The following is a 25,891-nucleotide window of genomic DNA, read 5'->3' as shown; positions in this document are numbered from 1 at the left end:
CGTGGAGTGGGGCTTCAAATCTCCCCACCACTCAAGGTTGGGTTCCAGTATCCTGAGGGTGGGGTAGTTCCTCCAACTGACATCAGCGTCTTGGTTTGAATAGAATCCCTTTGCTTGTCTTCCCTGATGGTTTGCCTAGGCCAGTGTGTGGTTGAAAGTGGGATTTGGGATCTAAAACTAAGTATTAGCGTGTGCCTCTCCATGGGTAGTGGAGATGTTTAAACTACAACCCACAACTTGGGAATTACTGTGACCCCTGAAAAATGCGTGTGCTATGTTTCCCCACGTCCAGCACACACAGGAAGAAGTGTTCTGGGGTTCTGAGAATGGGGAGGTTCCTCCAACAGACAGCAGCACCTGGGTTGTAATAGAATCCCTTAGCTTGACTTCCCTAAGTGTTTTCCTAGGCCTAGCAGTAAGCGATGGTGGGGGATGGGCTCTAAAGCCAAGTATTAGCGAGTGCATCTCTGTGGGTAGTGGAGGGTTTTAAACTACTTCCCCAACCTTGGAACACCTGTGCCCCATAAAGATGCGTGGAATCTGTTTCCCCACCTCCAGCACACACACGGAGACGTGCTCAGGTATCCTGATTGTGGGGAGGCTCCTCCAAATGACAGCAGCGCCTGGGTTCTAAAAGAATCCCTTAGCTTGTCTTCCCTGATGGCATGCCTAGGCTGGAGAGTGGGGGAAAGTGGGGGTTGGGCTCTAAACCAAGTATAAGCGAGAGCCTATCCATGGGATGTGGGTTTTTAACCTACAACACACAACCATGGAATAAATGTGCCCCCTGAAAGATGCTTTGACTGTTTCCCTACATGCAGCACACACACGAAGATGTGTTCTTGTATTCTGAGTGTGGGGAAGTTCCTCAAACTGACAGCAGCACCTGGATTCTATTAGTATCCCTTAGCTTCTGTTCCCTGAGGGTTTTTTATACCAGGCCATGAGGGAGAGCTGGGGGTTGGGCTTGGAGGCCACGTAGCAGTGAGTGCCCCCTGATCCATTGAGGAAGTACTTAGAGGACTTCTCCCTAAAGGGAACACTTTTCCTGCATTCATCTGGGTGCATTGGGGCTGCACATCTCTCCCACACCTAAGAATGTGTTCTGGAATTCTGAGTGCAGGGAAGTTCCTCCAACTGACAGCAGCGCCTGGGTTCTAATTGAATCCCTTTGCTTGTCTTCCCTGATGGAAAGCCTAGGCGGGAGTGCGGGGGATAGTGTGGTTTGGGCTCCAAAACCAAGTATTTGCGATGACCTCTCTATGGTTTGTGGAGGTGTTTAAACTACATCCCTAACCTGGGAACACCTGTGCCCCCATGAAGATCCGTGGAGTCTGTTTCCACACCTCCAGCACACACACGAACACTTGCACAGTTATCCTGAGAGTGGGCAGCCTCCTCCAACTGAGAGCAGGGCCTTGGTTCTTATAAAATCGCTTAACTTGTCTACCCTGTTTGGTTGCCTGATACGGAGTGCTGGGGAAAGGGTGGGTTGGGCTCTAAATCCAAGTATTAGCGAGTGCTTCTCCATGGGATTTGGAGGTTATTATCCAAAAGCCCACAACATGGGAATACCTGTGCTCCTTGAAAAAAGCGTGGACTCTGTATCCCCACCACCAGAACACACATGAAGAAGTTTTCTGCTATCCTGAGTGTGGGCTGGCAATTTCAGGTGACAGAAGCGGCTGGGTTCTAATAGAATCCCTTAGCTTGTAATCCCTGAGTGTTTCCCTAGGACTGACTCTGAGAGAAACCTGGGGGTTGGTCTTTCAGGCCAAATAGTAGCGAGTGTCCCCGATGGACTGAGGAAGTATTTAGATGAATTCTCCATAAAGGGAAACACCTGAGCACCCATTCATCTGCGTGGAGTGGGGCTTCAAATCTCCCCACCACTCAAGGTTGGGTTCCAGTATCCTGAGGGTGGGGTAGTTCCTCCAACTGACATCAGCGTCTTGGTTTGAATAGAATCCCTTTGCTTGTCTTCCCTGATGGTTTGCCTAGGCCAGTGTGTGGTTGAAAGTGGGATTTGGGATCTAAAACTAAGTATTAGCGTGTGCCTCTCCATGGGTAGTGGAGATGTTTAAACTACAACCCACAACTTGGGAATTACTGTGACCCCTGAAAAATGCGTGTGCTATGTTTCCCCACGTCCAGCACACACAGGAAGAAGTGTTCTGGGGTTCTGAGAATGGGGAGGTTCCTCCAACAGACAGCAGCACCTGGGTTGTAATAGAATCCCTTAGCTTGACTTCCCTAAGTGTTTTCCTAGGCCTAGCAGTAAGCGATGGTGGGGGATGGGCTCTAAAGCCAAGTATTAGCGAGTGCATCTCTGTGGGTAGTGGAGGGTTTTAAACTACTTCCCCAACCTTGGAACACCTGTGCCCCATAAAGATGCATGGAATCTGTTTCCCCACCTCCAGCACACACACGGAGACGTGCTCAGGTATCCTGATTGTGGGGAGGCTCCTCCAAATGACAGCAGCGCCTGGGTTCTAAAAGAATCCCTTAGCTTGTCTTCCCTGATGGCATGCCTAGGCTGGAGAGTGGGGGAAAGTGGGGGTTGGGCTCTAAACCAAGTATAAGCGAGAGCCTATCCATGGGATGTGGGTTTTTAACCTACAACCCACAACCATGGAATAAATGTGCCCCCTGAAAGATGCTTTGACTGTTTCCCTACATGCAGCACACACACGAAGATGTGTTCTTGTATTCTGAGTGTGGGGAAGTTCCTCAAACTGACAGCAGCACCTGGATTCTATTAGTATCCCTTAGCTTCTGTTCCCTGAGTGTTCTTTTAGGCCAGGCCATGAGGGAAAGCTGGGGGTTGGGCTTGGAGGCCACGTAGCAGTGAGTGCCCCCTGATCCATTGAGGATGTACTTAGAGTACATCTCCCTAAAGGGAACACCTTTTCCTGCATTCATCTGGGTGCAGTGGGGCTGCACAACTCTCCCACACCTAAGAATGTGTTCTGGAATTCTGAGTGCAGGGAAGTTCCTCCAACTGACAGCAGCGCCTGGGTTCTAATTGAATCCCTTTGCTTGTCTTCCCTGATGGAAAGCCTAGGCGGGAGTGCGGGGGAAAATGTGGTTTGGGCTCCAAAACCAAGTATTTGCGATGAGCTCTCTTTGGTTTGTGGAGGTGTTTAAACTACATCCCTTACCTGGGAACACCTGTGCCCCCATAAAGATCCGTGGAGTCTGTTTCCACACCTCCAGCACACACACGAACACTTGCACAGTTATCCTGAGAGTGGGCAGCCTCCTCCAACTGAGAGCAGGGCCTTGGTTCTTATAAAATCGCTTAACTTGTCTACCCTGTTTGGTTGCCTGATACGGAGTGCTGGGGAAAGGGTGGGTTGGGCTCTAAATCCAAGTATTAGCGAGTGCTTCTCCATGGGATTTGGAGGTTATTAACCAAAAGCCCACAACATGGGAATACCTGTGCTCCTTGAAAAAAGCGTGGACTCTGTATCCCCACCACCAGAACACACATGAAGAAGTTTTCTGCTATCCTGAGTGTGGGCTGGCAATTTCAGGTGACAGAAGCGGCTGGGTTCTAATAGAATCCCTTAGCTTGTAATCCCTGAGTGTTTCCCTAGGACTGACTCTGAGAGAATCCTGGGGGTTGGGCTTTGAGGCCAAATAGTAGCGAGTGTCCCCGATGGACTGAGGAAGTATTTAGATGAATTCTCCATAAAGGGAAACACCTGAGCACCCATTCATCTGCGTGGAGTGGGGCTTCAAATCTCCCCACCACACAAGGTTGGGTTCCAGTATCCTGAGGGTGGGGTAGTTCCTCCAACTGACATCAGCGTCTTGGTTTGAATAGAATCCCTTTGCTTGTCTTCCCTGATGGTTTGCCTAGGCCAGTGTGTGGTTGAAAGTGGGATTTGGGATCTAAAACTAAGTATTAGCGTGTGCCTCTCCATGGGTAGTGGAGATGTTTAAACTACAACCCACAACTTGGGAATTACTGTGACCCCTGAAAAATGCGTGTGCTATGTTTCCCCACGTCCAGCACACACAGGAAGTAGTGTTCTGGGGTTCTGAGAGTGGGTAGGTTCCTCCAACAGACAGCAGCACCTCGGTTGTAATAGAATCCCTTAGCTTGACTTCCCTAAGTGTTTTCCTAGGCCTAGCAGTAAGCGATGGTGGGGGATGGGCTCTAAAGCCAAGTATTAGCGAGTGCATCTCTGTGGGTAGTGGAGGGTTTTAAACTACTTCCCCAACCTTGGAACACCTGTGCCCCATAAAGATGCGTGGAATCTGTTTCCCCACCTCCAGCACACACACGGAGACGTGCTCAGGTATCCTGATTGTGGGGAGGCTCCTCCAAATGACAGCAGCGCCTGGGTTCTAAAAGAATCCCTTAGCTTGACTTCCCTGATGGCATGCCTAGGCTGGAGAGTGGGGGAAAGTGGGGGTTGGGCTCTAAACCAAGTATAAGCGAGAGCCTATCCATGGGATGTGGGTTTTTAACCTACAACACACAACCATGGAATAAATGTGCCCCCTGAAAGATGCTTTGACTGTTTCCCTACATCCAGCACACACACGAAGATGTGCTCTTGTATTCTGAGTGTGGGGATGTTCCTCAAACTGACAGCAGCACCTGGATTCTATTAGTATCCCTTAGCTTCTGTTCCCTGAGGGTTTTTTATACCAGGCCATGAGGGACAGCTGGGGGTTGGACTTGGAGGCCACGTAGCAGTGAGTGCCCCCTGATCCATTGAGGAAGTACTTAGAGGACTTCTCCCTAAAGGGAACACCTTTTCCTGCATTCATCTGGGTGCATTGGGGCTGCACATCTCTCCCACACCTAAGAATGTGTTCTGGAATTCTGAGTGCAGGGAAGTTCCTCCAACTGACAGCAGCGCCTGGGTTCTAATTGAATCCCTTTGCTTGTCTTCCCTGATGGAAAGCCTAGGCGGGAGTGCGGGGGATAGTGTGGTTTGGGCTCCAAAACCAAGTATTTGCGATGACCTCTCTATGGTTTGTGGAGGTGTTTAAACTACATCCCTAACCTGGGAACACCTGTGCCCCCATGAAGATCCGTGGAGTCTGTTTCCACACCTCCAGCACACACACAAACACTTGCACAGTTATCCTGAGAGTGGGCAGCCTCCTCCAACTGAGAGCAGGGCCTTGGTTCTTATAAAATCGCTTAACTTGTCTACCCTGTTTGGTTGCCTGATACGGAGTGCTGGGGAAAGGGTGGGTTGGGCTCTAAATCCAAGTATTAGCGAGTGCTTCTCCATGGGATTTGGAGGTTATTAACCAAAAGCCCACAACATGGGAATACCTGTGCTCCTTGAAAAAAGCGTGGACTCTGTATCCCCACCACCAGAACACACATGAAGAAGTTTTCTGCTATCCTGAGTGTGGGCTGGCAATTTCAGGTGACAGAAGCGGCTGGGTTCTAATAGAATCCCTTAGCTTGTAATCCCTGAGTGTTTCCCTAGGACTGACTCTGAGAGAAACCTGGGGGTTGGGCTTTGAGGCCAAATAGTAGCGAGTGTCCCTGATGGACTGAGGAAGTATTTAGATGAATTCTCCATAAAGGGAAACACCTAAGCACCCATTCATCTGCGTGGAGTGGGGCTTCAAATCTCCCCACCACTCAAGGTTGGGTTCCAGTATCCTGAGGGTGGGGTAGTTCCTCCAACTGACATCAGCGTCTTGGTTTGAATAGAATCCCTTTGCTTGTCTTCCCTGATGGTTTGCCTAGGCCAGTGTGTGGTTGAAAGTGGGATTTGGGATCTAAAACTAAGTATTAGCGTGTGCCTCTCCATGGGTATTGGAGATGTTTAAACTACAACCCACAACTTGGGAATTACTGTGACCCCTGAAAAATGCGTGTGCTATGTATCCCCACGTCCAGCACACACAGGAAGAAGTGTTCTGGGGTTCTGAGAATGGGGAGGTTCCTCCAACAGACAGCAGCACCTGGGTTGTAATAGAATCCCTTAGCTTGACTTCCCTAAGTGTTTTCCTAGGCCTAGCAGTAAGCGATGGTGGGGGATGGGCTCTAAAGCCAATTATTAGCGAGTGAATCTCTGTGGGTAGTGGAGGGTTTTAAACTACTTCCCCAACCTTGGAACACCTGTGCCCCATAAAGATGCGTGGAATCTGTTTCCCCACCTCCAGCACACACACGGAGACGTGCTCAGGTATCCTGATTGTGGGGAGGCTCCTCCAAATGACAGCAGCGCCTGGGTTCTAAAAGAATCCCTTAGCTTGTCTTCCCTGATGGCATGCCTAGGCTGGAGAGTGGGGGAAAGTGGGGGTTGGGCTCTAAACCAAGTATAAGCGAGAGCCTATCCATGGGATGTGGGTTTTTAACCTACAACCCACAACCATGGAATAAATGTGCCCCCTGAAAGATGCTTTGACTGTTTCCCTACATGCAGCACACACACGAAGATGTGTTCTTGTATTCTGAGTGTGGGGAAGTTCCTCAAACTGACAGCAGCACCTGGATTCTATTAGTATCCCTTAGCTTCTGTTCCCTGAGTGTTCTTTTAGGCCAGGCCATGAGGGAAAGCTGGGGGTTGGGCTTGGAGGCCACGTAGCAGTGAGTGCCCCCTGATCCATTGAGGATGTACTTAGAGTACATCTCCCTAAAGGGAACACCTTTTCCTGCATTCATCTGGGTGCAATGGGGCTGCACAACTCTCCCACACCTAAGAATGTGTTCTGGAATTCTGAGTGCAGGGAAGTTCCTCCAACTGACAGCAGCGCCTGGGTTCTAATTGAATCCCTTTGCTTGTCTTCCCTGATGGAAAGCCTAGGCGGGAGTGCGGGGGAAAGTGTGGTTTGGGCTCCAAAACCAAGTATTTGCGATGACCTCTCTTTGGTTTGTGGAGGTGTTTAAACTACATCCCTTACCTGGGAACACCTGTGCCCCCATAAAGATCCGTGGAGTCTGTTTCCACACCTCCAGCACACACACGAACACTTGCACAGTTATCCTGAGAGTGGGCAGCCTCCTCCAACTGAGAGCAGGGCCTTGGTTCTTATAAAATCGCTTAACTTGTCTACCCTGTTTGGTTGCCTGATACGGAGTGCTGGGGAAAGGGTGGGTTGGGCTCTAAATCCAAGTATTAGCGAGTGCTTCTCCATTGGATTTGGAGGTTATTAACCAAAAGCCCACAACATGGGAATACCTGTGCTCCTTGAAAAAAGCGTGGACTCTGTATCCCCACCACCAGAACACACATGAAGAAGTTTTCTGCTATCCTGAGTGTGGGCTGGCAATTTCAGGTGACAGAAGCGGCTGGGTTCTAATAGAATCCCTTAGCTTGTAATCCCTGAGTGTTTCCCTAGGACTGACTCTGAGAGAATCCTGGGGGTTGGGCTTTGAGGCCAAATAGTAGCGAGTGTCCCCGATGGACTGAGGAAGTATTTAGATGAATTCTCCATAAAGGGAAACACCTGAGCACCCATTCATCTGCGTGGAGTGGGGCTTCAAATCTCCCCACCACACAAGGTTGGGTTCCAGTATCCTGAGGGTGGGGTAGTTCCTCCAACTGACATCAGCGTCTTGGTTTGAATAGAATCCCTTTGCTTGTCTTCCCTGATGGTTTGCCTAGGCCAGTGTGTGGTTGAAAGTGGGATTTGGGATCTAAAACTAAGTATTAGCGTGTGCCTCTCCATGGGTAGTGGAGATGTTTAAACTACAACCCACAACTTGGGAATTACTGTGACCCCTGAAAAATGCGTGTGCTATGTTTCCCCACGTCCAGCACACACAGGAAGAAGTGTTCTGGGGTTCTGAGAGTGGGGAGGTTCCTCCAACAGACAGCAGCACCTGGGTTGTAATAGAATCCCTTAGCTTGACTTCCCTAAGTGTTTTCCTAGGCCTAGCAGTAAGCGATGGTGGGGGATGGGCTCTAAAGCCAAGTATTAGCGAGTGCATCTCTGTGGGTAGTGGAGGGTTTTAAACTACTTCCCCAACCTTGGAACACCTGTGCCCCATAAAGATGCGTGGAATCTGTTTCCCCACCTCCAGCACACACACGGAGACGTGCTCAGGTATCCTGATTGTGGGGAGGCTCCTCCAAATGACAGCAGCGCCTGGGTTCTAAAAGAATCCCTTAGCTTGACTTCCCTGATGGCATGCCTAGGCTGGAGAGTGGGGGAAAGTGGGGGTTGGGCTCTAAACCAAGTATAAGCGAGAGCCTATCCATGGGATGTGGGTTTTTAACCTACAACCCACAACCATGGAATAAATGTGCCCCCTGAAAGATGCTTTGACTGTTTCCCTACATCCAGCACACACACGAAGATGTGCTCTTGTATTCTGAGTGTGGGGATGTTCCTCAAACTGACAGCAGCACCTGGATTCTATTAGTATCCCTTAGCTTCTGTTCCCTGAGGGTTTTTTATACCAGGCCATGAGGGACAGCTGGGGGTTGGACTTGGAGGCCACGTAGCAGTGAGTGCCCCCTGATCCATTGAGGAAGTACTTAGAGGACTTCTCCCTAAAGGGAACACCTTTTCCTGCATTCATCTGGGTGCATTGGGGCTGCACATCTCTCCCACACCTAAGAATGTGTTCTGGAATTCTGAGTGCAGGGAAGTTCCTCCAACTGACAGCAGCGCCTGGGTTCTAATTGAATCCCTTTGCTTGTCTTCCCTGATGGAAAGCCTAGGCGGGAGTGCGGGGGATAGTGTGGTTTGGGCTCCAAAACCAAGTATTTGCGATGACCTCTCTATGGTTTGTGGAGGTGTTTAAACTACATCCCTAACCTGGGAACACCTGTGCCCCCATGAAGATCCGTGGAGTCTGTTTCCACACCTCCAGCACACACACGAACACTTGCACAGTTATCCTGAGAGTGGGCAGCCTCCTCCAACTGAGAGCAGGGCCTTGGTTCTTATAAAATCGCTTAACTTGTCTACCCTGTTTGGTTGCCTGATACGGAGTGCTGGGGAAAGGGTGGGTTGGGCTCTAAATCCAAGTATTAGCGAGTGCTTCTCCATGGGATTTGGAGGTTATTAACCAAAAGCCCACAACATGGGAATACCTGTGCTCCTTGAAAAAAGCGTGGACTCTGTATCCCCACCACCAGAACACACATGAAGAAGTTTTCTGCTATCCTGAGTGTGGGCTGGCAATTTCAGGTGACAGAAGCGGCTGGGTTCTAATAGAATCCCTTAGCTTGTAATCCCTGAGTGTTTCCCTAGGACTGACTCTGAGAGAAACCTGGGGGTTGGGCTTTGAGGCCAAATAGTAGCGAGTGTCCCCGATGGACTGAGGAAGTATTTAGATGAATTCTCCATAAAGGGAAACACCTGAGCACCCATTCATCTGCGTGGGGTGGGGCTTCAAATCTCCCCACCACACAAGGTTGGGTTCCAGTATCCTGAGGGTGGGGTAGTTCCTCCAACTTACATCAGCATCTTGGTTTGAATAGAATCCCTTTGCTTGTCTTCCCTGATGGTTTGCCTAGGCCAGTGTGTGGTTGAAAGTGGGATTTGGGATCTAAAACTAAGTATTAGCGTGTGCCTCTCCATGGGTAGTGGAGATGTTTAAACTACAACCCACAACTTGGGAATTACTGTGACCCCTGAAAAATGCGTGTGCTATGTTTCCCCACGTCCAACACACACAGGAAGAAGTATTCTGGTGTTCTGAGTGTGGGGAGGTTCCTCCAACAGACAGCAGCACCTGGGTTGTAATAGAATCCCTTAGCTTGACTTCCCTAAGTGTTTTCCTAGGCCTAGCAGTAAGCGATGGTGGGGGATGGGCTCTAAAGCCAAGTATTAGCGAGTGCATCTCTGTGGGTAGTGGAGGGTTTTAAACTACTTCCCCAACCTTGGAACACCTGTGCCCCATAAAGATGCATGGAATCTGTTTCCCCACCTCCAGCACACACACGGAGACGTGCTCAGGTATCCTGATTGTGGGGAGGCTCCTCCAAATGACAGCAGCGCCTGGGTTCTAAAAGAATCCCTTAGCTTGTCTTCCCTGATGGCATGCCTAGGCTGGAGAGTGGGGGAAAGTGGGGGTTGGGCTCTAAACCAAGTATAAGCGATAGCCTATCCATGGGATATGGGTTTTTAACCTACAACCCACAAACATGGAATAAATGTGCCCCCTGAAAGATGCTTTGACTGTTTCCCTACATGCAGCACACACACGAAGATGTGTTCTTGTATTCTGAGTGTGGGGAACTTCCTCAAACTGACAGCAGCACCTGGATTCTATTAGTATCCCTTAGCTTCTGTTCCCTGAGTGTTCTTTTAGGCCAGGCCATGAGGGAAAGCTGGGGGTTGGGCTTGGAGGCCACGAAGCAGTGAGTGCCCCCTGATCCATTGAGGATGTACTTAGAGTACATCTCCCTAAAGGGAACACATTTTCCTGCATTCATCTGGGTGCAGTGGGGCTGCACAACTCTCCCACACCTAAGAATGTGTTCTGGAATTCTGAGTGCAGGGAAGTTCCTCCAACTGACAGTAGCGCCTGGGTTCTAATTGAATCCCTTTGCTTGTCTTCCCTGATGGAAAGCCTAGGCGGGAGTGCGGGGGAAAGTGTGGTTTGGGCTCCAAAACCAAGTATTTGCGATGACCTCTCTATGGTTTGTGGAGGTGTTTAAACTACATCCCTTACCTGGGAACACCTGTGCCCCCATAAAGATCCGTGGAGTCTGTTTCCACACCTCCAGCACACACACGAACACTTGCACAGTTATCCTGAGAGTGGGCAGCCTCCTCCAACTGAGAGCAGGGCCTTGGTTCTTATAAAATCGCTTAACTTGTCTACCCTGTTTGGTTGCCTGATACGGAGTGCTGGGGAAAGGGTGGGTTGGGCTCTAAATCCAAGTATTAGCGAGTGCTTCTCCATGGGATTTGGAGGTTATTAACCAAAAGCCCACAACATGGGAATACCTGTGCTCCTTGAAAAAAGCGTGGACTATGTATCCCCACCACCAGAACACACATGAAGAAGTTTTCTGCTATCCTGAGTGTGGGCTGGCAATTTCAGGTGACAGAAGCGGCTGGGTTCTAATAGAATCCCTTAGCTTGTAATCCCTGAGTGTTTCCCTAGGACTGACTCTGAGAGAAACCTGGGGGTTGGGCTTTGAGGCCAAATAGTAGCGAGTGTCCCCGATGGACTGAGGAAGTATTTAGATGAATTCTCCATAAAGGGAAACACCTGAGCACCCATTCATCTGCGTGGAGTGGGGCTTCAAATCTCCCCACCACACAAGGTTGGGTTCCAGTATCCTGAGGGTGGGGTAGTTCCTCCAACTGACATCAGCGTCTTGGTTTGAATAGAATCCCTTTGCTTGTCTTCCCTGATGGTTTGCCTAGGCCAGTGTGTGGTTGAAAGTGGGATTTGGGATCTAAAACTAAGTATTAGCGTGTGCCTCTCCATGGGTAGTGGAGATGTTTAAACTACAACCCACAACTTGGGAATTACTGTGACCCCTGAAAAATGCGTGTGCTATGTTTCCCCACGTCCAGCACACACAGGAAGAAGTGTTCTGGGGTTCTGAGTGTGGGGAGGTTCCTCCAACAGACAGCAGCACCTGGGTTGTAATAGAATCCCTTAGCTTGACTTCCCTAAGTGTTTTCCTAGGCCTAGCAGTAAGCGATGGTGGGGGATGGGCTCTAAAGCCAAGTATTAGCGAGTGCATCTCTGTGGGTAGTGGAGGGTTTTAAACTACTTCCCCAACCTTGGAACACCTGTGCCCCATAAAGATGCGTGGAATCTGTTTCCCCACCTCCAGCACACACACGGAGACGTGCTCAGGTATCCTGATTGTGGGGAGGCTCCTCCAAATGACAGCAGCGCCTGGGTTCTAAAAGAATCCCTTAGCTTGTCTTCCCTGATGGCATGCCTAGGCTGGAGAGTGGGGGAAAGTGGGGGTTGGGCTCTAAACCAAGTATAAGCGAGAGCCTATCCATGGGATGTGGGTTTTTAACCTACAACCCACAACCATGGAATAAATGTGCCCCCTGAAAGATGCTTTGACTGTTTCCCTACATCCAGCACACACACGAAGATGTGTTCTTGTATTCTGAGTGTGGGGAAGTTCCTCAAACTGACAGCAGCACCTGGATTCTATTAGTATCCCTTAGCTTCTGTTCCCTGAGTGTTCTTTTAGGCCAGGCCATGAGGGAAAGCTGGGGGTTGGCTTGGAGGCCACGAAGCAGTGAGTGCCCCCTGATCCATTGAGGATGTACTTAGAGTACATCTCCCTAAAGGGAACACATTTCCTGCATTCATCTGGGTGCAGTGGGGCTGCACAACTCTCCCACACCTAAGAATGTGTTCTGGAATTCTGAGTGCAGGGAAGTTCCTCCAACTGACAGCAGCGCCTGGGTTCTAATTGAATCCCTTTGCTTGTCTTCCCTGATGGAAAGCCTAGGCGGGAGTGCGGGGGAAAGTGTGGTTTGGGCTCCAAAACCAAGTATTTGCGATGACCTCTCTATGGTTTGTGGAGGTGTTTAAACTACATCCCTTACCTGGGAACACCTGTGCCCCCATAAAGATCCGTGGAGTTTGTTTCCACACATCCAGCACACACACGAACACTTGCACAGTTATCCTGAGAGTGGGCAGCCTCCTCCAACTGAGAGCAGGGCCTTGGTTCTTATAAAATCGCTTAACTTGTCTACCCTGTTTGGTTGCCTGATACGGAGTGCTGGGGAAAGGGTGGGTTGGGCTCTAAATCCAAGTATTAGCGAGTGCTTCTCCATGGGATTTGGAGGTTATTAACCAAAAGCCCACAACATGGGAATACCTGTGCTCCTTGAAAAAAGCGTGGACTCTGTATCCCCACCACCAGAACACACATGAAGAAGTTTTCTGCTATCCTGAGTGTGGGCTGGCAATTTCAGGTGACAGAAGCGGCTGGGTTCTAATAGAATCCCTTAGCTTGTAATCCCTGAGTGTTTCCCTAGGACTGACTCTGAGAGAAACCTGGGGGTTGGGCTTTGAGGCCAAATAGTAGCGAGTGTCCCCGATGGACTGAGGAAGTCTTAAGATGAATTCTCCATAAAGGGAAACACCTGAGCACCCATTCATCTACGTGGAGTGGGGCTTCAAATCTCCCCACCACACAAGGTTGGGTTCCAGTATCCTGAGGGTGGGGTAGTTCCTCCAACTGACATCAGCGTCTTGGTTTGAATAGAATCCCTTTGCTTGTCTTCCCTGATGGTTTGCCTAGGCCAGTGTGTGGTTGAAAGTGGGATTTGGGATCTAAAACTAAGTATTAGCGTGTGCCTCTCCATGGGTAGTGGAGATGTTTAAACTACAACCCACAACTTGGGAATTACTGTGACCCCTGAAAAATGCGTGTGCTATGTTTCCCCACGTCCAGCACACACAGGAAGAAGTGTTCTGGGGTTCTGAGAGTGGGGAGGTTCCTCCAACAGACAGCAGCACCTGGGTTGTAATAGAATCCCTTAGCTTGACTTCCCTAAGTGTTTTCCTAGGCCTAGCAGTAAGCGATGGTGGGGGATGGGCTCTAAAGCCAAGTATTAGCGAGTGCATCTCTGTGGGTAGTGGAGGGTTTTAAACTACTTCCCCAACCTTGGAACACCTGTGCCCCATAAAGATGCGTGGAATCTGTTTCCCCACCTCCAGCACACACACGGAGACGTGCTCAGGTATCCTGATTGTGGGGAGGCTCCTCCAAATGACAGCAGCGCCTGGGTTCTAAAAGAATCCCTTAGCTTGACTTCCCTGATGGCATGCCTAGGCTGGAGAGTGGGGGAAAGTGGGGGTTGGGCTCTAAACCAAGTATAAGCGAGAGCCTATCCATGGGATGTGGGTTTTTAAACTACAACCCACAACCATGGAATAAATGTGCCCCCTGAAAGATGCTTTGACTGTTTCCCTACATCCAGCACACACACGAAGTTGTGCTCTTGTATACTGAGTGTGGGGATGTTCCTCAAACTGACAGCAGCACCTGGATTCTATTAGTATCCCTTAGCTTCTGTTCCCTGAGTGTTTTTTATGCCAGGCCATGAGGGAAAGCTGGGGGTTGGGCTTGGAGGCCACGTAGCAGTGAGTGCCCCCTGATCCATTGAGGAAGTACTTAGAGGACTTCTCCCTAAAGGGAACACCTTTTCCTGCATTCATCTGGGTGCAGTGGGGCTGCACAACTCTCCCACACCTAAGAATGTGTTCTGGAATTCTGAGTGCAGGGAAGTTCCTCCAACTGACAGCAGCGCCTGGGTTCTAATTGAATCCCTTTGCTTGTATTCCCTGATGGAAAGCCTAGGCGGGAGTGCGGGGAAAAGTGTGGTTTGGGCTCGAAAACCAAGTATTTGCGATGACCTCTCTATGGTTTGTGGAGGTGTTTAAACTACATCCCTAACCTGGGAACACCTGTGCCCCCATAAAGATCCGTGGAGTCTGTTTCCACACCTCCAGCACACACACGAACACTTGCACAGTTATCCCGAGAGTGGGCAGCCTCCTCCAACTGAGAGCAGGGCCTTGGTTCTTATAAAATCGCTTAACTTGTCTACCCTGTTTGGTTGCCTGATACGGAGTGCTGGGGAAAGGGTGGGTTGGGCTCTAAATCCAAGTATTAGCGAGTGCTTCTCCATGGGATTTGGAGGTTATTAACCAAAAGCCCACAACATGGGAATACCTGTGCTCCTTGAAAAAAGCGTGGATTCTGTATCCCCACCACCAGAACACACATGAAGAAGTTTTCTGCTATCCTGAGTGTGGGCTGGCAATTTCAGGTGACAGAAGCGGCTGGGTTCTAATAGAATCCCTTAGCTTGTAATCCCTGAGTGTTTCCCTAGGACTGACTCTGAGAGAAACCTGGGGGTTGGGCTTTGAGGCCAAATAGTAGCGAGTGTCCCCGATGGACTGAGGAAGTATTTAGATGAATTCTCCATAAAGGGAAACACCTGAGCACCCATTCATCTGCGTGGGGTGGGGCTTCAAATCTCCCCACCACACAAGGTTGGGTTCCAGTATCCTGAGGGTGGGGTAGTTCCTCCAACTTACATCAGCATCTTGGTTTGAATAGAATCCCTTTGCTTGTCTTCCCTGATGGTTTGCCTAGGCCAGTGTGTGGTTGAAAGTGGGATTTGGGATCTAAAACTAAGTATTAGCGTGTGCCTCTCCATGGGTAGTGGAGATGTTTAAACTACAACCCACAACTTGGGAATTACTGTGACCCCTGAAAAATGCGTGTGCTATGTTTCCCCACGTCCAACACACACAGAAAGAAGTGTTCTGGTGTTCTGAGTGTGGGGAGGTTCCTCCAACAGACAGCAGCACCTGGGTTGTAATAGAATCCCTTAGCTTGACTTCCCTAAGTGTTTTCCTAGGCCTAGCAGTAAGCGATGGTGGGGGATGGGCTCTAAAGCCAAGTATTAGCGAGTGCATCTCTGTGGGTAGTGGAGGGTTTTAAACTACTTCCCCAACCTTGGAACACCTGTGCCCCATAAAGATGCGTGGAATCTGTTTCCCCACCTCCAGCACACACACGGAGACGTGCTCAGGTATCCTGATTGTGGGGAGGCTCCTCCAAATGACAGCAGCGCCTGGGTTCTAAAAGAATCCCTTAGCTTGTCTTCCCTGATGGCATGCCTAGGCTGGAGAGTGGGGGAAAGTGGGGGTTGGGCTCTAAACCAAGTATAAGCGAGAGCCTATCCATGGGATGTGGGTTTTTAACCTACAACCCACAACCATGGAATAAATGTGCCCCCTGAAAGATGCTTTGACTGTTTCCCTACATCCAGCACACACACGAAGATGTGTTCTTGTATTCTGAGTGTGGGGAAGTTCCTCAAACTGACAGCAGCACCTGGATTCTATTAGTATCCCTTAGCTTCTGTTCCCTGAGTGTTCTTTTAGGCCAGGCCATGAGGGAAAGCTGGGGGTTGGCTTGGAGGCCACGAAGCAGTGAGTGCCCCCTGATCCATTGAGGATGTACTTAGAGTACATCTCCCTAAAGGGAACACATTTCCTGCATTCATCTGGGTGCAGTGGGGCTGCACAACTCTCCCACACCTAAGAATGTGTTCTGGAATTCTGAGTGCAGGGAAGTTCCTCCAACTGACAGCAGCGCCTGGGTTCTAATTGAATCCCTTTGCTTGTCTTCCCTGATGGAAAGCCTAGGCGGGAGTGCGGGGGAAAGTGTGGTTTGGGCTCCAAAACCAAGTATTTGCGATGACCTCTCTATGGTTTGTGGAGGTGTTTAAACTACATCCCTTACCTGGGAACACCTGTGCCCCCATAAAGATCCGTGGAGTCTGTTTCCACACATCCAGCACACACACGAACACTTGCACAGTTATCCTGAGAGTGGGCAGCCTCCTCCAACTGAGAGCAGGGCCTTGGTTCTTATAAAATCGCTTAACTTGTCTACCCTGTTTGATTGCCTGATACGGAGTGCTGGGGAAAGGGTGGGTTGGGCTCTAAATCCAAGTATTAGCGAGTGCTTCTCCATGGGATTTGGAGGTTATTAACCAAAAGCCCACAACATGGGAATACCTGTGCTCCTTGAAAAAAGCGTGGACTCTGTATCCCCACCACCAGAACACACATGAAGAAGTTTTCTGCTATCCTGAGTGTGGGCTGGCAATTTCAGGTGACAGAAGCGGCTGGGTTCTAATAGAATCCCTTAGCTTGTAATCCCTGAGTGTTTCCCTAGGACTGACTCTGAGAGAAACCTGGGGGTTGGGCTTTGAGGCCAAATAGTAGCGAGTGTCCCCGATGGACTGAGGAAGTCTTTAGATGAATTCTCCATAAAGGGAAACACCTGAGCACCCATTCATCTGCGTGGAGTGGGGCTTCAAATCTCCCCACCACACAAGGTTGGGTTCCAGTATCCTGAGGGTGGGGTAGTTCCTCCAACTGACATCAGTGTCTTGGTTTGAATAGAATCCCTTTGCTTGTCTTCCCTGATGGTTTGCCTAGGCCAGTGTGTGGTTGAAAGTGGGATTTGGGATCTAAAACTAAGTATTAGCGTGTGCCTCTCCATGGGTAGTGGAGATGTTTAAACTACAACCCACAACTTGGGAATTACTGTGACCCCTGAAAAATGCGTGTGCTATGTTTCCCCACGTCCAGCACACACAGGAAGAAGTGTTCTGGGGTTCTGAGAGTGGGGAGGTTCCTCCAACAGACAGCAGCACCTGGGTTGTAATAGAATCCCTTAGCTTGACTTCCCTAAGTGTTTTCCTAGGCCTAGCAGTAAGCGATGGTGGGGGATGGGCTCTAAAGCCAAGTATTAGCGAGTGCATCTCTGTGGGTAGTGGAGGGTTTTAAACTACTTCCCCAACCTTGGAACACCTGTGCCCCATAAAGATGCATGGAATCTGTTTCCCCACCTCCAGCACACACACGGAGACGTGCTCAGGTATCCTGATTGTGGGGAGGCTCCTCCAAATGACAGCAGCACCTGGGTTCTAAAAGAATCCCTTAGCTTGACTTCCCTGATGGCATGCCTAGGCTGGAGAGTGGGGGAAAGTGGGGGTTGGGCTCTAAACCAAGTATAAGCGAGAGCCTATCCATGGGATGTGGGTTTTTAAACTACAACCCACAACCATGGAATAAATGTGCCCCCTGAAAGATGCTTTGACTGTTTCCCTACATCCAGCACACACACGAAGTTGTGCTCTTGTATACTGAGTGTGGGGATGTTCCTCAAACTGACAGCAGCACCTTGATTCTATTAGTATCCCTTAGCTTCTGTTCCCTGAGTGTTCTTTTAGGCCAGGCCATGAGGGAAAGCTGGGGGTTGGGCTTGGAGGCCACGTAGCAGTGAGTGCCCCCTGATCCATTGAGGAAGTACTTAGAGGACTTCTCCCTAAAGGGAACACCTTTTCCTGCATTCATCTGGGTGCAGTGGGGCTGCACAACTCTCCCACACCTAAGAATGTGTTCTGGAATTCTGAGTGCAGGGAAGTTCCTCCAACTGACAGCAGCGCCTGGGTTCTAATTGAATCCCTTTGCTTGTATTCCCTGATGGAAAGCCTAGGCGGGAGTGCGGGGAAAAGTGTGGTTTGGGCTCGAAAACCAAGTATTTGCGATGACCTCTCTATGGTTTGTGGAGGTGTTTAAACTACATCCCTAACCTGGGAACACCTGTGCCCCCATAAAGATCCGTGGAGTCTGTTTCCACACCTCCAGCACGCACACGAACACTTGCACAGTTATCCCGAGAGTGGGCAGCCTCCTCCAACTGAGAGCAGGGCCTTGGTTCTTATAAAATCGCTTAACTTGTCTACCCTGTTTGGTTGCCTGATACGGAGTGCTGGGGAAAGGGTGGGTTGGGCTCTAAATCCAAGTATTAGCGAGTGCTTCTCCATGGGATTTGGAGGTTATTAACCAAAAGCCCACAACATGGGAATACCTGTGCTCCTTGAAAAAAGCGTGGATTCTGTATCCCCACCACCAGAACACACATGAAGAAGTTTTCTGCTATCCTGAGTGTGGGCTGGCAATTTCAGGTGACAGAAGCGGCTGGGTTCTAATAGAATCCCTTAGCTTGTAATCCCTGAGTGTTTCCCTAGGACTGACTCTGAGAGAAACCTGGGGGTTGGGCTTTGAGGCCAAATAGTAGCGAGTGTCCCCGATGGACTGAGGAAGTATTTAGATGAATTCTCCATAAAGGGAAACACCTGAGCACCCATTCATCTGCGTGGGGTGGGGCTTCAAATCTCCCCACCACACAAGGTTGGGTTCCAGTATCCTGAGGGTGGGGTAGTTCCTCCAACTTACATCAGCATCTTGGTTTGAATAGAATCCCTTTGCTTGTCTTCCCTGATGGTTTGCCTAGGCCAGTGTGTGGTTGAAAGTGGGATTTGGGATCTAAAACTAAGTATTAGCGTGTGCCTCTCCATGGGTAGTGGAGATGTTTAAACTACAACCCACAACTTGGGAATTACTGTGACCCCTGAAAAATGCGTGTGCTATGTTTCCCCACGTCCAACACACACAGGAAGAAGTGTTCTGGTGTTCTGAGTGTGGGGAGGTTCCTCCAACAGACAGCAGCACCTGGGTTGTAATAGAATCCCTTAGCTTGACTTCCCTAAGTGTTTTCCTAGGCCTAGCAGTAAGCGATGGTGGGGGATGGGCTCTAAAGCCAAGTATTAGCGAGTGCATCTCTGTGGGTAGTGGAGGGTTTTAAACTACTTCCCCAACCTTGGAACACCTGTGCCCCATAAAGATGCATGGAATCTGTTTCCCCACCTCCAGCACACACACGGAGACGTGCTCAGGTATCCTGATTGTGGGGAGGCTCCTCCAAATGACAGCAGCGCCTGGGTTCTAAAAGAATCCCTTAGCTTGTCTTCCCTGATGGCATGCCTAGGCTGGAGAGTGGGGGAAAGTGGGGGTTGGGCTCTAAACCAAGTATAAGCGAGAGCCTATCCATGGGATATGGGTTTTTAACCTACAACCCACAAACATGGAATAAATGTGCCCCCTGAAAGATGCTTTGACTGTTTCCCTACATGCAGCACACACACGAAGATGTGTTCTTGTATTCTGAGTGTGGGGAAGTTCCTCAAACTGACAGCAGCACCTGGATTCTATTAGTATCCCTTAGCTTCTGTTCCCTGAGTGTTCTTTTAGGCCAGGCCATGAGGGAAAGCTGGGGGTTGGGCTTGGAGGCCACGAAGCAGTGAGTGCCCCCTGATCCATTGAGGATGTACTTAGAGTACATCTCCCTAAAGGGAACACATTTTCCTGCATTCATCTGGGTGCAGTGGGGCTGCACAACTCTCCCACACCTAAGAATGTGTTCTGGAATTCTGAGTGCAGGGAAGTTCCTCCAACTGACAGCAGCGCCTGGGTTCTAATTGAATCCCTTTGCTTGTCTTCCCTGATGGAAAGCCTAGGCGGGAGTGCGGGGGAAAGTGTGGTTTGGGCTCCAAAACCAAGTATTTGCGATGACCTCTCTATGGTTTGTGGAGGTGTTTAAACTACATCCCTTACCTGGGAACACCTGTGCCCCCATAAAGATCCGTGGAGTCTGTTTCCACACCTCCAGCACACACACGAACACTTGCACAGTTATCCTGAGAGTGGGCAGCCTCCTCCAACTGAGAGCAGGGCCTTGGTTCTTATAAAATCGCTTAACTTGTCTACCCTGTTTGGTTGCCTGATACGGAGTGCTGGGGAAAGGGTGGGTTGGGCTCTAAATCCAAGTATTAGCGAGTGCTTCTCCATGGGATTTGGAGGTTATTAACCAAAAGCCCACAACATGGGAATACCTGTGCTCCTTGAAAAAAGCGTGGACTCTGTATCCCCACCACCAGAACACACATGAAGAAGTTTTCTGCTATCCTGAGTGTGGGCTGGCAATTTCAGGTGACAGAAGCGGCTGGGTTCTAATAGAATCCCTTAGCTTGTAATCCCTGAGTGTTTCCCTAGGACTGACTCTGAGAGAAACCTGGGGGTTGGGCTTTGAGGCCAAATAGTAGCGAGTGTCCCCGATGGACTGAGGAAGTATTTAGATGAATTCTCCATAAAGGGAAACACCTGAGCACCCATTCATCTGCGTGGAGTGGGGCTTCAAATCTCCCCACCACACAAGGTTGGGTTCCAGTATCCTGAGGGTGGGGTAGTTCCTCCAACTGACATCAGCGTCTTTGTTTGAATAGAATCCCTTTGCTTGTCTTCCCTGATGGTTTGCCTAGGCCAGTGTGTGGTTGAAAGTGGGATTTGGGATCTAAAACTAAGTATTAGCGTGTGCCTCTCCATGGGTAGTGGAGATGTTTAAACTACAACCCACAACTTGGGAATTACTGTGACCCCTGAAAAATGCGTGTGCTATGTTTCCCCACGTCCAGCACACACAGGAAGAAGTGTTCTGGTGTTCTGAGTGTGGGGAGGTTCCTCCAACAGACAGCAGCACCTGGGTTGTAATAGAATCCCTTAGCTTGACTTCCCTAAGTGTTTTCCTAGGCCTAGCAGTAAGCGATGGTGGGGGATGGGCTCTAAAGCCAAGTATTAGCGAGTGCATCTCTGTGGGTAGTGGAGGGTTTTAAACTACTTCCCCAACCTTGGAACACCTGTGCCCCATAAAGATGCGTGGAATCTGTTTCCCCACCTCCAGCACACACACGGAGACGTGCTCAGGTATCCTGATTGTGGGGAGGCTCCTCCAAATGACAGCAGCGCCTGGGTTCTAAAAGAATCCCTTAGCTTGTCTTCCCTGATGGCATGCCTAGGCTGGAGAGTGGGGGAAAGTGGGGGTTGGGCTCTAAACCAAGTATAAGCGAGAGCCTATCCATGGGATGTGGGTTTTTAACCTACAACCCACAACCATGGAATAAATGTGCCCCCTGAAAGATGCTTTGACTGTTTCCCTACATCCAGCACACACACGAAGATGTGTTCTTGTATTCTGAGTGTGGGGAAGTTCCTCAAACTGACAGCAGCACCTGGATTCTATTAGTATCCCTTAGCTTCTGTTCCCTGAGTGTTCTTTTAGGCCAGGCCATGAGGGAAAGCTGGGGGTTGGCTTGGAGGCCACGAAGCAGTGAGTGCCCCCTGATCCATTGAGGATGTACTTAGAGTACATCTCCCTAAAGGGAACACATTTCCTGCATTCATCTGGGTGCAGTGGGGCTGCACAACTCTCCCACACCTAAGAATGTGTTCTGGAATTCTGAGTGCAGGGAAGTTCCTCCAACTGACAGCAGCGCCTGGGTTCTAATTGAATCCCTTTGCTTGTCTTCCCTGATGGAAAGCCTAGGCGGGAGTGCGGGGGAAAGTGTGGTTTGGGCTCGAAAACCAAGTATTTGCGATGACCTCTCTATGGTTTGTGGAGGTGTTTAAACTACATCCCTAACCTGGGAACACCTGTGCCCCCATAAAGATCCGTGGAGTCTGTTTCCACACCTCCAGCACACACACGAACACTTGCACAGTTATCCCGAGAGTGGGCAGCCTCCTCCAACTGAGAGCAGGGCCTTGGTTCTTATAAAATCGCTTAACTTGTCTACCCTGTTTGGTTGCCTGATACGGAGTGCTGGGGAAAGGGTGGGTTGGGCTCTAAATCCAAGTATTAGCGAGTGCTTCTCCATGGGATTTGGAGGTTATTAACCAAAAGCCCACAACATGGGAATACCTGTGCTCCTTGAAAAAAGCGTGGATTCTGTATCCCCACCACCAGAACACACATGAAGAAGTTTTCTGCTATCCTGAGTGTGGGCTGGCAATTTCAGGTGACAGAAGCGGCTGGGTTCTAATAGAATCCCTTAGCTTGTAATCCCTGAGTGTTTCCCTAGGACTGACTCTGAGAGAAACCTGGGGGTTGGGCTTTGAGGCCAAATAGTAGCGAGTGTCCCCGATGGACTGAGGAAGTATTTAGATGAATTCTCCATAAAGGGAAACACCTGAGCACCCATTCATCTGCGTGGGGTGGGGCTTCAAATCTCCCCACCACACAAGGTTGGGTTCCAGTATCCTGAGGGTGGGGTAGTTCCTCCAACTTACATCAGCATCTTGGTTTGAATAGAATCCCTTTGCTTGTCTTCCCTGATGGTTTGCCTAGGCCAGTGTGTGGTTGAAAGTGGGATTTGGGATCTAAAACTAAGTATTAGCGTGTGCCTCTCCATGGGTAGTGGAGATGTTTAAACTACAACCCACAACTTGGGAATTACTGTGACCCCTGAAAAATGCGTGTGCTATGTTTCCCCACGTCCAACACACACAGGAAGAAGTGTTCTGGTGTTCTGAGTGTGGGGAGGTTCCTCCAACAGGCAGCAGCACCTGGGTTGTAATAGAATCCCTTAGCTTGACTTCCCTAAGTGTTTTCCTAGGCCTAGCAGTAAGCGATGGTGGGGGATGGGCTCTAAAGCCAAGTATTAGCGAGTGCATCTCTGTGGGTAGTGGAGGGTTTTAAACTACTTCCCCAACCTTGGAACACCTGTGCCCCATAAAGATGCATGGAATCTGTTTCCCCACCTCCAGCACACACACGGAGACGTGCTCAGGTATCCTGATTGTGGGGAGGCTCCTCCAAATGACAGCAGCGCCTGGGTTCTAAAAGAATCCCTTAGCTTGTCTTCCCTGATGGCATGCCTAGGCTGGAGAGTGGGGGAAAGTGGGGGTTGGGCTCTAAACCAAGTATAAGCGAGAGCCTATCCATGGGATATGGGTTTTTAACCTACAACCCACAAACATGGAATAAATGTGCCCCCTGAAAGATGCTTTGACTGTTTCCCTACATGCAGCACACACACGAAGATGTGTTCTTGTATTCTGAGTGTGGGGAAGTTCCTCAAACTGACAGCAGCACCTGGATTCTATTAGTATCCCTTAGCTTCTGTTCCCTGAGTGTTCTTTTAGGCCAGGCCATGAGGGAAAGCTGGGGGTTGGGCTTGGAGGCCACGAAGCAGTGAGTGCCCCCTGATCCATTGAGGATGTACTTAGAGTACATCTCCCTAAAGGGAACACGTTTTCCTGCATTCATCTGGGTGCAGTGGGGCTGCACAACTCTCCCACACCTAAGAATGTGTTCTGGAATTCTGAGTGCAGGGAAGTTCCTCCAACTGACAGCAGCGCCTGGGTTCTAATTGAATCCCTTTGCTTGTCTTCCCTGATGGAAAGCCTAGGCGGGAGTGCGGGGGAAAGTGTGGTTTGGGCTCCAAAACCAAGTATTTGCGATGACCTCTCTATGGTTTGTGGAGGTGTTTAAACTACATCCCTTACCTGGGAACACCTGTGCCCCCATAAAGATCCGTGGAGTCTGTTTCCACACCTCCAGCACACACACGAACACTTGCACAGTTATCCTGAGAGTGGGCAGCCTCCTCCAACTGAGAGCAGGGCCTTGGTTCTTATAAAATCCCTTAACTTGTCTACCCTGTTTGGTTGCCTGATACGGAGTGCTGGGGAAAGGGTGGGTTTGGCTCTAAATCCAAGTATTAGCGAGTGCTTCTCCATGGGATTTGGAGGTTATTAACCAAAAGCCCACAACATGGGAATACCTGTGCTCCTTGAAAAAAGCGTGGACTGTGTATCCCCACCACCAGAACACACATGAAGAAGTTTTCTGCTATCCTGAGTGTGGGCTGGCAATTTCAGGTGACAGAAGCGGCTGGGTTCTAATAGAATCCCTTAGCTTGTAATCCCTGAGTGTTTCCCTAGGACTGACTCTGAGAGAAACCTGGGGGTTGGGCTTTGAGGCCAAATAGTAGCGAGTGTCCCCGATGGACTGAGGAAGTATTTAGATGAATTCTCCATAAAGGGAAACACCTGAGCACCCATTCATCTGCGTGGAGTGGGGCTTCAAATCTCCCCACCACACAAGGTTGGGTTCCAGTATCCTGAGGGTGGGGTAGTTCCTCCAACTGACATCAGCGTCTTGGTTTGAATAGAATCCCTTTGCTTGTCTTCCCTGATGGTTTGCCTAGGCCAGTGTGTGGTTGAAAGTGGGATTTGGGATCTAAAACTAAGTATTAGCGTGTGCCTCTCCATGGGTAGTGGAGATGTTTAAACTACAACCCACAACTTGGGAATTACTGTGACCCCTGAAAAATGCGTGTGCTATGTTTCCCCACGTCCAGCACACACAGGAAGAAGTGTTCTGGGGTTCTGAGTGTGGGGAGGTTCCTCCAACAGACAGCAGCACCTGGGTTGTAATAGAATCCCTTAGCTTGACTTCCCTAAGTGTTTTCCTAGGCCTAGCAGTAAGCGATGGTGGGGGATGGGCTCTAAAGCCAAGTATTAGCGAGTGCATCTCTGTGGGTAGTGGAGGGTTTTAAACTACTTCCCCAACCTTGGAACACCTGTGCCCCATAAAGATGCGTGGAATCTGTTTCCCCACCTCCAGCACACACACGGAGACGTGCTCAGGTATCCTGATTGTGGGGAGGCTCCTCCAAATGACAGCAGCGCCTGGGTTCTAAAAGAATCCCTTAGCTTGACTTCCCTGATGGCATGCCTAGGCTGGAGAGTGGGGGAAAGTGGGGGTTGGGCTCTAAACCAAGTATAAGCGAGAGCCTATCCATGGGATGTGGGTTTTTAAACTACAACCCACAACCATGGAATAAATGTGCCCCCTGAAAGATTCTTTGACTGTTTCCCTACATCCAGCACACACACGAAGTTGTGCTCTTGTATTCTGAGTGTGGGGATGTTCCTCAAACTGACAGCAGCACCTGGATTCTATTAGTATCCCTTAGCTTCTGTTCCCTGAGTGTTTTTTATGCCAGGCCATGAGGGAAAGCTGGGGGTTGGGCTTGGAGGCCACGTAGCAGTGAGTGCCCCCTGATCCATTGAGGAAGTACTTAGAGGACTTCTCCCTAAAGGGAACACCTTTTCCGGCATTCATCTGGGTGCATTGGGGCTGCACATCTCTCCCACACCTAAGAATGTGTTCTGGAATTCTGAGTGCAGGGAAGTTCCTCCAACTGACAGCAGCGCCTGGGTTCTAATTGAATCCCTTTGCTTGTCTTCCCTGATGGAAAGCCTAGGCGGGAGTGCGGGGGAATGTGTGGTTTGGGCTCCAAAACCAAGTATTTGCGATGACCTCTCTATGGTTTGTGGAGGTGTTTAAACTACATCCCTAACCTGGGAACACCTGTGCCCCCATGAAGATCCGTGGTGTCTGTTTCCACACCTCCAGCACACACACGAACACTTGCACAGTTATCCCGAGAGTGGGCAGCCTCCTCCAACTGAGAGCAGGGCCTTGGTTCTTATAAAATCGCTTAACTTGTCTACCCTGTTTGGTTGCCTGATACGGAGTGCTGGGGAAAGGGTGGGTTGGGCTCTAAATCCAAGTATTAGCGAGTGCTTCTCCATGGGATTTGGAGGTTATTAACCAAAAGCCCACAAAATGGGAATACCTGTGCTCCTTGAAAAAAGCATGGACTCTGTATCCCCACCACCAGAACACACATGAAGAAGTTTTCTGCTATCCTGAGTGTGGGCTGGCAATTT

This window comes from Vicugna pacos, unplaced genomic scaffold (genome assembly GCF_048564905.1).
Source record: "Vicugna pacos unplaced genomic scaffold, VicPac4 scaffold_19, whole genome shotgun sequence".
NCBI lineage: Eukaryota > Metazoa > Chordata > Mammalia > Artiodactyla > Camelidae > Vicugna > Vicugna pacos.
This window is presented reverse-complemented; position numbering follows the sequence as displayed.